Raw genomic sequence first — 9,240 nt, forward strand, 5'->3', positions numbered from 1 at the left:
ACACCTTATATCCACTGCACTCAATCAAGAAATCACATTCGATACAAGGTCAATTTTATAAAAGAATTTAAATCAATTGTATAATCGAGGCAGCTGGTGTTTTAACCGTTGCCGTTTTATACGATCGATTCGAACTTATACGAGAAAACAAGTCTTCACGGTTTTTATAGTAAAGTTTCAATGGTAACTCCAATCGAGACGAAACAAGAGACAAAGTGGTCATGGTTTGAAGGAGAGAGCTATGAGGATGAGAGGAAGGACCGGGCTCGTCATATGGCGAGATGGTCGGGACGGACCGGGCTCGCCATATGATGAGATGGTCGGTACGGGCCGAGCTCACCAAAAGGCAATCTTGGTGAGCTAGTCGAGACAGGCCAAGCTGAGCGTATGGCGAGCTGGTCGTGACAGGCCGAGCTTCCCATATGGCGAGCTGGTTGGGACATGCCGAGCTTGCCATATGACGAGCTGGTCGGGACAGGCCGAGCTCGCCATATGGCGAGCTGGTCGGGACAAGACGAGCTTTGGCCTTCCTCGGGTGGTTCGGACGGTTGGGGAATGTTGGTAAACCTTTTTCATGTTTCGGCGTTTGTTCCCCGAGAGTTGTTTGTTGAAGAGATTGGGTCTTCTAATTCGATAAATTGTCGTATAACTTATTTTAAAAATTATACGAGACTTTTTGTTCGAGAAATATTTTCCGAAACTCTCAGGAATTGATTCTGTCGTGACCGATTTTAACCCCAATATAGACCCTACAAGTTGTTCTCTCTACAATAACTCATCCTACTGATTATGATGGCTCTGATGTTTATCTATGGAGGTCTCATTTTGGAGGTTTCACACCGAATTTCTCTTCGAAAGTCACATGGGAGAGGTTGCGTGAACCTTCTCCTAAGGTGTTGTGGCATAACACTGTCTTGTTCAAGGAGAAAATCCCTCATTGCTCTTTCATTGCCTGGCTGTCTTTCCTCCAAATGCTTTCGACACGCAAACAGCTTCTATTGTGGGGACATATATGTGCCGGATTCATGTGTTTTATGTTCTGCAGGACATGAATCTCACCAACACTTGTTCATCTCTTGTCCATTTGCTGCTTCTGCATGGTCTTTTTCTGAAGAAGATTTATATCTACGCCCCAACGGATCTTAATGCGGTCATTACTCTTTGCGAGCATCTTCGAGGGCCACACACTTATCTCAGTTCACTGTGATGATTAAGTTGCTTCTTTAGCTGATTGTCTACAATTTGTTGAAGGAAAGGAATGCTATCATCTTTAAGGATATCTTGTTATCACTCTATGATTTCTTCTCGTTCGATGCGTGATAGGTTCCTCTCGTTTGCTCCAAATCTTTCATCTGCTCACACTCTCATGGAATTTTATTTTTGGTTCATGGATCCCTACAGCTAGCATCTTTTTTGTTCTCTCTCTCTTTCGCTCTTTTGTACCTCTCTCTCCTTTTTTCCTTCTGCTTTTCATTCCCTACTAAATTTTTCTGCTTTTCATTCCCTAATAAGTTTTTATGTACAACAATGTAAAAGTTTTTAAAATGGTATAAATTTTAACAGTTGTATCAATTAGTTATTTAGAAGGCTAGTATTAATTAGTCGTATGAAACGAGAGGTAGATTGAGGTTGCATCTGTGATTAGTTTTGATTATAACATGATCATATCCTAAAGTTTCATTCGATAAAGCTTACAAAATGGCATGAACTATGTGTATTAATTCTGATCATATCTCAGGAAGGGATTTTAGATAATCTGTAATATATTTTGTTATTTTTCTCTAAAATAGATTAATTTTATAATAGAAATAGAATGTATTTTAATATATTCTTTCAAAATAGCATTCATCATATATATATATATATATATATATATATATATATATATATATATATATATATATATATTTGCATTCATCAAATATATAGTAAAATGGAAATGAGTTAGAATAGTTTTTATCTAAATAATACTCATTCCGTTTTATGAAATAGTATTTTTAAGATTTTATTTTTTCACAATAGATAATGATTTTGTTTTTAATGTAATTTTATAGTTTTTACCCATTTTATCTATATTAATTAAGAAAATTATTTCATATATTTTTCATAAATCTACTTTATTAAAATAGAGGCACTTTTTTATCTACTATGCACAAGTCTATGTAGGAACATTTATTTAGTAGCCTAACAAACTAAGCTAAATACATATTTAAACTATTTAATATATTAAAATAGAGACACTTTATTATCTACTATATACATGTCTATGTAGGACCATTTATTTAGTAGCCTAACAAACTACTAAATACATATTAATTACAATTGAATAATAATTCTATAATAAGTATATGACATTCTTAGTGCATTATTAATCATGATATCATTATTAAATAATTGTATAATAAATTTATACTATTTACATAACAATATAACAGTGACAAAAAATTATATAATAGATTTATATTGTACATAACCATACTATCCCATTGTTAAACTCTACCGGGTATAAAAAACCTGGTTGATGTGTATAAAAATGAAAACAAACTTTTTAATAAATAACTTATTATTTGTGAACAAAGATTACAAACTTTTATAATAAATTTTAGTTTTATGCCATTTAGTTGATCATTCTATCATGTGACACATCTTTTTATTTGTTTATTCCGAACAGTTATATCCATGTATGTATGTCAATCCTATTTCTCTCTATACAATATAATATAAAGTGTAGACAATTAGTTAAGGCTACTATAACTTGCAAAACATGACCTATTCGAAATCATATATGACCATTTTATTAATTTTGAAAATAAAAGAAATATAACCCGTGTTTTAACACGTAGAATTCTAGTTATGTAAAGTTCAAAAAAAAAGAATTCTAGTTATGTATTAAGGTAAAGTTACTTTGATATTATACTTTTATCTGTGAAATGTGCGGAAGCTCTTTTTTTTTCCCGTCTAACGATTTTTATAAAAAGAGGTCAAAGCCCACACAGATACAAAATACAAAAAGGCCCAAAGACCGGTCCAACTACAAAACCAAACAAACTAACGGGTCTCACGTCCAGGCCCAACCAAGCTCGAGTTGGAAACCCTAACTCGCCACTGCGCAACCAATCTAGGTTTTTCCGCGGCACACCGCCGCACAACTCCCATTCGCCACCGCACGACCTTCTACGCCTGGGATCCTTCAGCGGAGAGCATCAACGACCATCGCGATCTCGTCCGTAACCCAAGCCGACAGGTCCTCACAAACCAACTAAAACCTATGAAGTCTCTAGAGAAAACCGACAACAATTGATTCATCACCACCGTCGTTCACGAAGCGGTTCCAGGTGAAAGATCAAAAGGCGGAGGATCTTTGGAGGTTGAAAAAAACGGACATCATAGAGGAAGACGAAAAGGAAACTACAGGAAACAAAGAAATAAAAACCAAACCGAAGAGAGCGATGCTTTCTGAGCCACCGCCTCCCGAGAACAGGAGCCGACGATGACGGTGCTAGCGGAGCCACCGTCTCCCGGAAACAAAACCGACGGTCGCAGAGCTGAGAGAGCCTCTACCCCCCGGAAACAATGTGCGGAAACTCTAAAACTAACAATTTTCATTAAATGAAAATAGTATTGTAGAAATAAAAAATAGTAATGGATTACACATGTCATGCTCTTGGTTAGCAAAGTCCCAAAGGGTCATATGACCCTCCACAGCCATATAATGAAAGGATGACTGCTTAGCCAACATTAATGTTCACAACTTTATTTGATCATTTAGATTAAATACGATCTATCAAAGATAAACTTGCAATTATTTTAAGAAGTGAATTAGGTTTCACAAAAAAAAAAAACATACCTTTTAAAGTCATAAATGTCCCACCATATTTGCTGTCTGTTTAGGGGAAAAACGTGGACACGTTAAATCAATTTATTCGTCATTCACTCACAAATTTAGCATCAAGTATTCATTACAAAAGAGATATTAAATGAAAATTCCGGTGAATTACGTTTGGTTGTGTTTCACTGTCATATTTATTTCAATTTACTTTAAATTTTAGACAGTGGCCTAACAAGATATGAGGACCTGACCTCCATACTTAATAGAGTTTGCCCCACCAACAAACTTATGAATGTGCATCACATCTTTAATTATGCTAATTAATAACGGTTTGGCTCATCCCATGTGAACAATTGTAAAGATTAACTGATGTTATCTAACTTATTTAGCTTTTATAGGTGTCTAATCAGATTTCGTTCAAAAAACCACGTACAGAGTTATATATATAACTAGTCCAAAAGAGTGATCACAAACCAAAATCGAGGCGCACAAGTCAGAAAAAATCCTTCGATTTACACATTTTGTTTGAAAACCTGTGGCCAAGAACGATATACAAAAATCATAAGACACTAAAAAAAAAGAAAATGACTAGTTGAGCAAAGCTTAGGACTTGGAACAATGATAGATGTCAAAACATAAGATTTCAAGGCCCATTTGCTTTCATCTTTGTAGAAATTGTACCTTGATGGGGAGAGTCGGAGAGAGTTATATTTCAAAAACGATTTAGATAATTTGATATAAAAGTTCACCTGCCATAGTTAAAAGTTAAAACACTAGTAATACCATTTTTAAAACACCAAATTTTACTCTTATTTCAAAATATTAACCCACATTATGGTCATTAAGAATCTATTCTATTAAAACTTAAATACAAAAAAATATATTCTTAAGTGATTTCTTACATATTTTAATTTTAACTAATTTTAATCAATTTAATTATTATATTTTCTAATCAATTTGACATAATTGATTACAAGTGTAAAATAGAGCTTGCCTATTTTAAAGTATTTTATTACATCATTTTTTCACTCTTCCTAACTATTTTATTAATTGTGTTTACTATAATAATTCAACCTTATTTATTTTACGTGTTAACCATAATAATTTCACAGGTTTGAATGAAACTACTTTATTCGTGACAAAAATTCAAACCGATTAATAAAAACTATATGTTTACAGAATTAGTTAGCCATGGCAACCAAGTACCCATTTGAATATGGTTTTTTTTTGGATATCGACTTTTTGTTTTTAAATTAAACTATATTTGACTATTATAAATTATGGATGAGGTTCGATATCTAAATAATTGATATGTTTAAAAATATCATTAAACAATTTAATTATAAAAATCAAAATCAAAATCCATGCGGATGTACAGATTAAGTTCTAGTTAATAAATATATAAGAAACAAAAATTCTGAACATACCAAAATAATGAATTGCTTGTAACAAAAAAAAATCAAATAATACAAGATGTGTTTAATCATTTTCATCATTCATGTCTGAGGATTAACACATTATGTATTTCGTAATTCTTTTTTTTTATAACTGAGATATCCGAAGGATTAAGATCCAACCGACTAGTCTCCTGTAAAATGTTTTTCCACCGATGCTAGACATGCTATGTTGTTCGCAATGAAAATTAAAAATTCATATTGTATGACCAATGTTTAGTATTGTGGGATTCATTCAAACCCAAAATCACTTAATTCATTAGAATTGGTGTACAACTAGACCACGTTATGTGGGGTTAGTGTTCATTCATGTTTGAGGATTAAAACATTGCTTAGAACACATGTATTTCATAAATTCACACATGAACTTAGAATTTAGCTAGTCTTGGCCTTATAATGACATGCTCTTTTTGGATCAATGTTTCAGTCTATTTTTCTAAAAGAAAAACAGAATTTAGAATTTGGTTAATCCACTACAAGAAAATCAGTATATAGCCACAAATTAGCTACAAAAAATTTGTTGCGAGAATTATTAGGCTACAAAAATTTCCACAAATAGTGACAAACTAAAATTTGTAGCCATTATGTGGATTTTTGTGGTTAAATAGCCACTAAATACACTTTGCAGCTATATGAAGAAAAAAAACCACGATAAGCCACGATTTTATATTGTAGAAATTGATATCCACTATTAGCAAAGATAATAAATAGACACAGCATGATTTGTGGCTATTCGTAAAAAACTGAAATCCTAAACTCTAAACTTTAATTTTTAGTGAAAAAATAAAAATAAATAACAAATTAGCCAAAAATAAATAAATTTAACACTAATAATAAATTTCACAAAGTTTTAGATTTAGAAATTTTATATTTCAAACGATAAACCCTAAACATAACATATAATTAATCTATATCTAAAATCCAATACTTCTTAATTTTTAACAAGATATATAAACTTTTATATATTTAATTCTTAATTTTATAAATCAATTTAAAATCAAGCTATGACTATTAAACTTTACATCTAAAAAAGTTATAACTCTTAAATTTTATACTTAAATATAAAAACTAACAAAAATTACAAAACTGAAATGGATTTACAAATAATGCTTAAGATGATGCACAAATTTAATAAAACTATATACAATATGTTTAAAATGCAGATAAAATGATAATAAATGAAATTAGATACATCGAATATTAAGTAATATAAAAAAATTCAAACAACATAGCTCAAACCTTATATACTCTAAAATCCAACCATAACCATACATTTCAATTAAAAATAGAGATAGTGCTATGCTAAATCCCGGGTAAATTTTGTTTGAAAATTTGTATTCCCGATCTAATTGTAACACATAAATTATCTCATATCCTCACATTTTTCGTCGTCTCCTTCTTGTATCCTCTTCTCCTTCCTCATCTTCTTCTGATCTAGCTTGGCTTCTTCTAAAACTTTTGTTGCTAGGGATTTGAATTCTTCTATATATTTTTTCATGATGTTTTGCTTTTATGATTCATTTATTTATTGGGTGATTGTATGTTTTAGATCCTAAGCCAAACCCTTAAAGATCTATATTTATTGGGCGACTTCACCTTTCTTCCTTGCTTGAAGTCCTCTGCTTCTTCAGACTCTCATCATCACCACAAGGATTTTTCGTCACCACCGTCGAATCGATTGAGATACATATTCTCTCAAGTTGTGGTCCATCTTGAAACGATGATGTAGAAACCATCACTCAAATGATTCCTCATATTCTTCTTCCTTGTCCTCCTGGTCCATGGATCCCTTACAAAAATGGTATCACCATTCTCTTGTTGAGAAATAGAACTGGAAAACCCTAATTTTGGTGTTTGGAAAATAATATGTTTCAGGATGAATGGTGTAATTGGGTAGAAATTGTGGTAAATTTTGTATGGGACTGAAGGATAATATTTTCGGAGATGTTGTATGCGTTGTAGATGACTGGCTGTAAGTTTCTCAGCTTTTGATAACCAACCAGTTTTTCGTAGTTCTTTCTCATCTTCTTTACCGTGGGCTATGTTTTTTTGTAAGAGTGTACTGATTTTTTTTCTTACTTCCTTGTTATTGCTGATGGATTGCATGAAGAGGAAAACAGGAAAGAATAACATTCCTCAAAGAGAAACAAAGATAAGAAAGTATGTAAAATTTGATTCCTATGTGCAATTTTTGTAGCAGCTTATTTAGAGACTCATGTTGTATATAAGAAATTGTAAATCACAAAATATATATATATATATATATATATATATATATATATATAATATATATATATATATATATATATATATCTGATTAGAAACTCAGTTTGATAATTATTTTCTAAATTTATTGATTTTAGTTGATTATAATATAAATTTTATTTTTTTTTAAATTAAATTTAATAAGATAGCCACTAATATATGTGTTGCTATTTGTGTCCAAAATTCACAATTAGATTGGTGGCTATTTGTTAATAAAGCTACAGTTTTGTATGTGCCTATTTGTGGCTATAATATCTACTAATATTGTTTGTTGTTATTAGTGGGTATTAGCTAGAAAAATAGTTGTAGCTAAATTATGGAAGAGGAACCACAAATAGTAACAAAAAAAAGGCATCTTAAGTTTGATGATTCTATACTAATATCGCAGGTTCTTCCATAGATGCTGAGTTGCGGCAACTGTGCAGAGTGGGAGATATCCAGTCCCACAAACTCATTCTTGGCAACGATAATGATTTTGGTAAAAAAAAAATATTTCTATTTTTCTAATTAGGTTGTACAATATATTCGCTGCTTCTTCCACAGAGATTGATTAAGAGTTCAGAACAGTGGATACTGAAACCAGGAAACCCATTTAAACGCCAACGAACATTGGCTTCTTGAAACTCCATGCTCCATCAGAAGCTTGAATAGTCTACATAGTGCTATGTTTCACTTCGAAAAAAGAGGATCCAGAACTGAACGACTTGATAGCGTGGAATGTCCTGAAATAATACTCACCAGGATGAAGTTTAACATATTTTTAATGTGGTCTGGTGGGTGCTCTCTGGAATTTTATTGTATCGGCTAAAGTTTTGCTGCTTGGTGGAGCTTCTTTGGGTATGACAAAGCTATGAGATCTAGAAGAAAAAATAGTTAGTTGATTAATTTCATGCTCTCCTTTTGAAGATTTGTTGTTCCTTATATGCCCAACTACTTCCATAGAATGGGAACATGAAGATGCCTTGAGTTATTATCAATGGGGATTATGGGTATTTCTTTTGAAAATATATGTCATTTACTTCAGAATAATGAGGTCTACAGTTTCGACTCTTGCTGTTAATGTGTAGTGGTTCCAGCTTTTATTGTAAACCTGCTAAGCACCATTTAGTTAAACTATTAGAGGATATGAAATATGGCTGAGAAGAACAACAAGAGTGAAGTTGGGGCAAGAATTTCAAAGTTATAAACGCCAACGAACATTGGCTTCTTGAAACTCCATGCTCCATCAGAAGCTTGAATAGTCTACATAGTGCTATGTTTCACTTCGAAAAAAAAGGATCCGGAACTGAACGACTTGATAGCATGGAATGTCCTGAAATAATACTCACCAGGATGAAGTTTAACATATTTTGAATGTGGTCTGGTGGGTGCTCTCTGGAATTTTATTGTATCGGCTGAAGTTTTGCTGCTTGGTGGAGCTTCTTTGGGTATGATAAAGCTGTGAGATCTAGAAGAAAAAATAGTTAGTTTGATTAATTTCATGCTCTCCTTTTGAAGATTTGTTGCTCCTTATATGCCCAACTACTTCCATAGAATGGGAACATGAAGATGCCGGTTGAGTTCTTGTCAATGGGGATTATGGGTATTTCTTTTGAAAATATATGTCATTTACTTCAGAATAATGAGGTCCACAATTTCGAGTCTTGCTGTTAATATGTAGTGGTTCAAGCTTTTATTGTAAACCTTCTAAGC

The 9,240-nt window shown here is 32.3% G+C and overlaps 1 long non-coding RNA gene across 6 annotated transcripts; it reads left to right on the forward strand.

Moving 5' to 3' along the window:
- Positions 1-6,491: 6,491 nt before the first annotated feature.
- Positions 6,492-8,651, forward strand: LOC130511595 (uncharacterized). 6 transcript variants are annotated; one of them, XR_008945090.1, is made up of 4 exons: positions 6,492-6,596; positions 6,833-7,255; positions 7,394-7,443; positions 7,937-8,651. It is a non-coding gene; the product is annotated as an uncharacterized LOC130511595 (long non-coding RNA). The 6 variants fall into 6 exon arrangements; XR_008945089.1 differs by having other exon boundaries at positions 6,499-7,255; positions 7,937-8,026; positions 8,111-8,651; XR_008945091.1 differs by having other exon boundaries at positions 6,499-7,255; positions 7,937-8,026; positions 8,132-8,651.
- The last annotated feature ends 589 nt before the right edge of the window (positions 8,652-9,240 follow it).

Source organism: Raphanus sativus, chromosome 4, assembly GCF_000801105.2.
Source record: "Raphanus sativus cultivar WK10039 chromosome 4, ASM80110v3, whole genome shotgun sequence".
Lineage (NCBI taxonomy): Eukaryota > Viridiplantae > Streptophyta > Magnoliopsida > Brassicales > Brassicaceae > Raphanus > Raphanus sativus.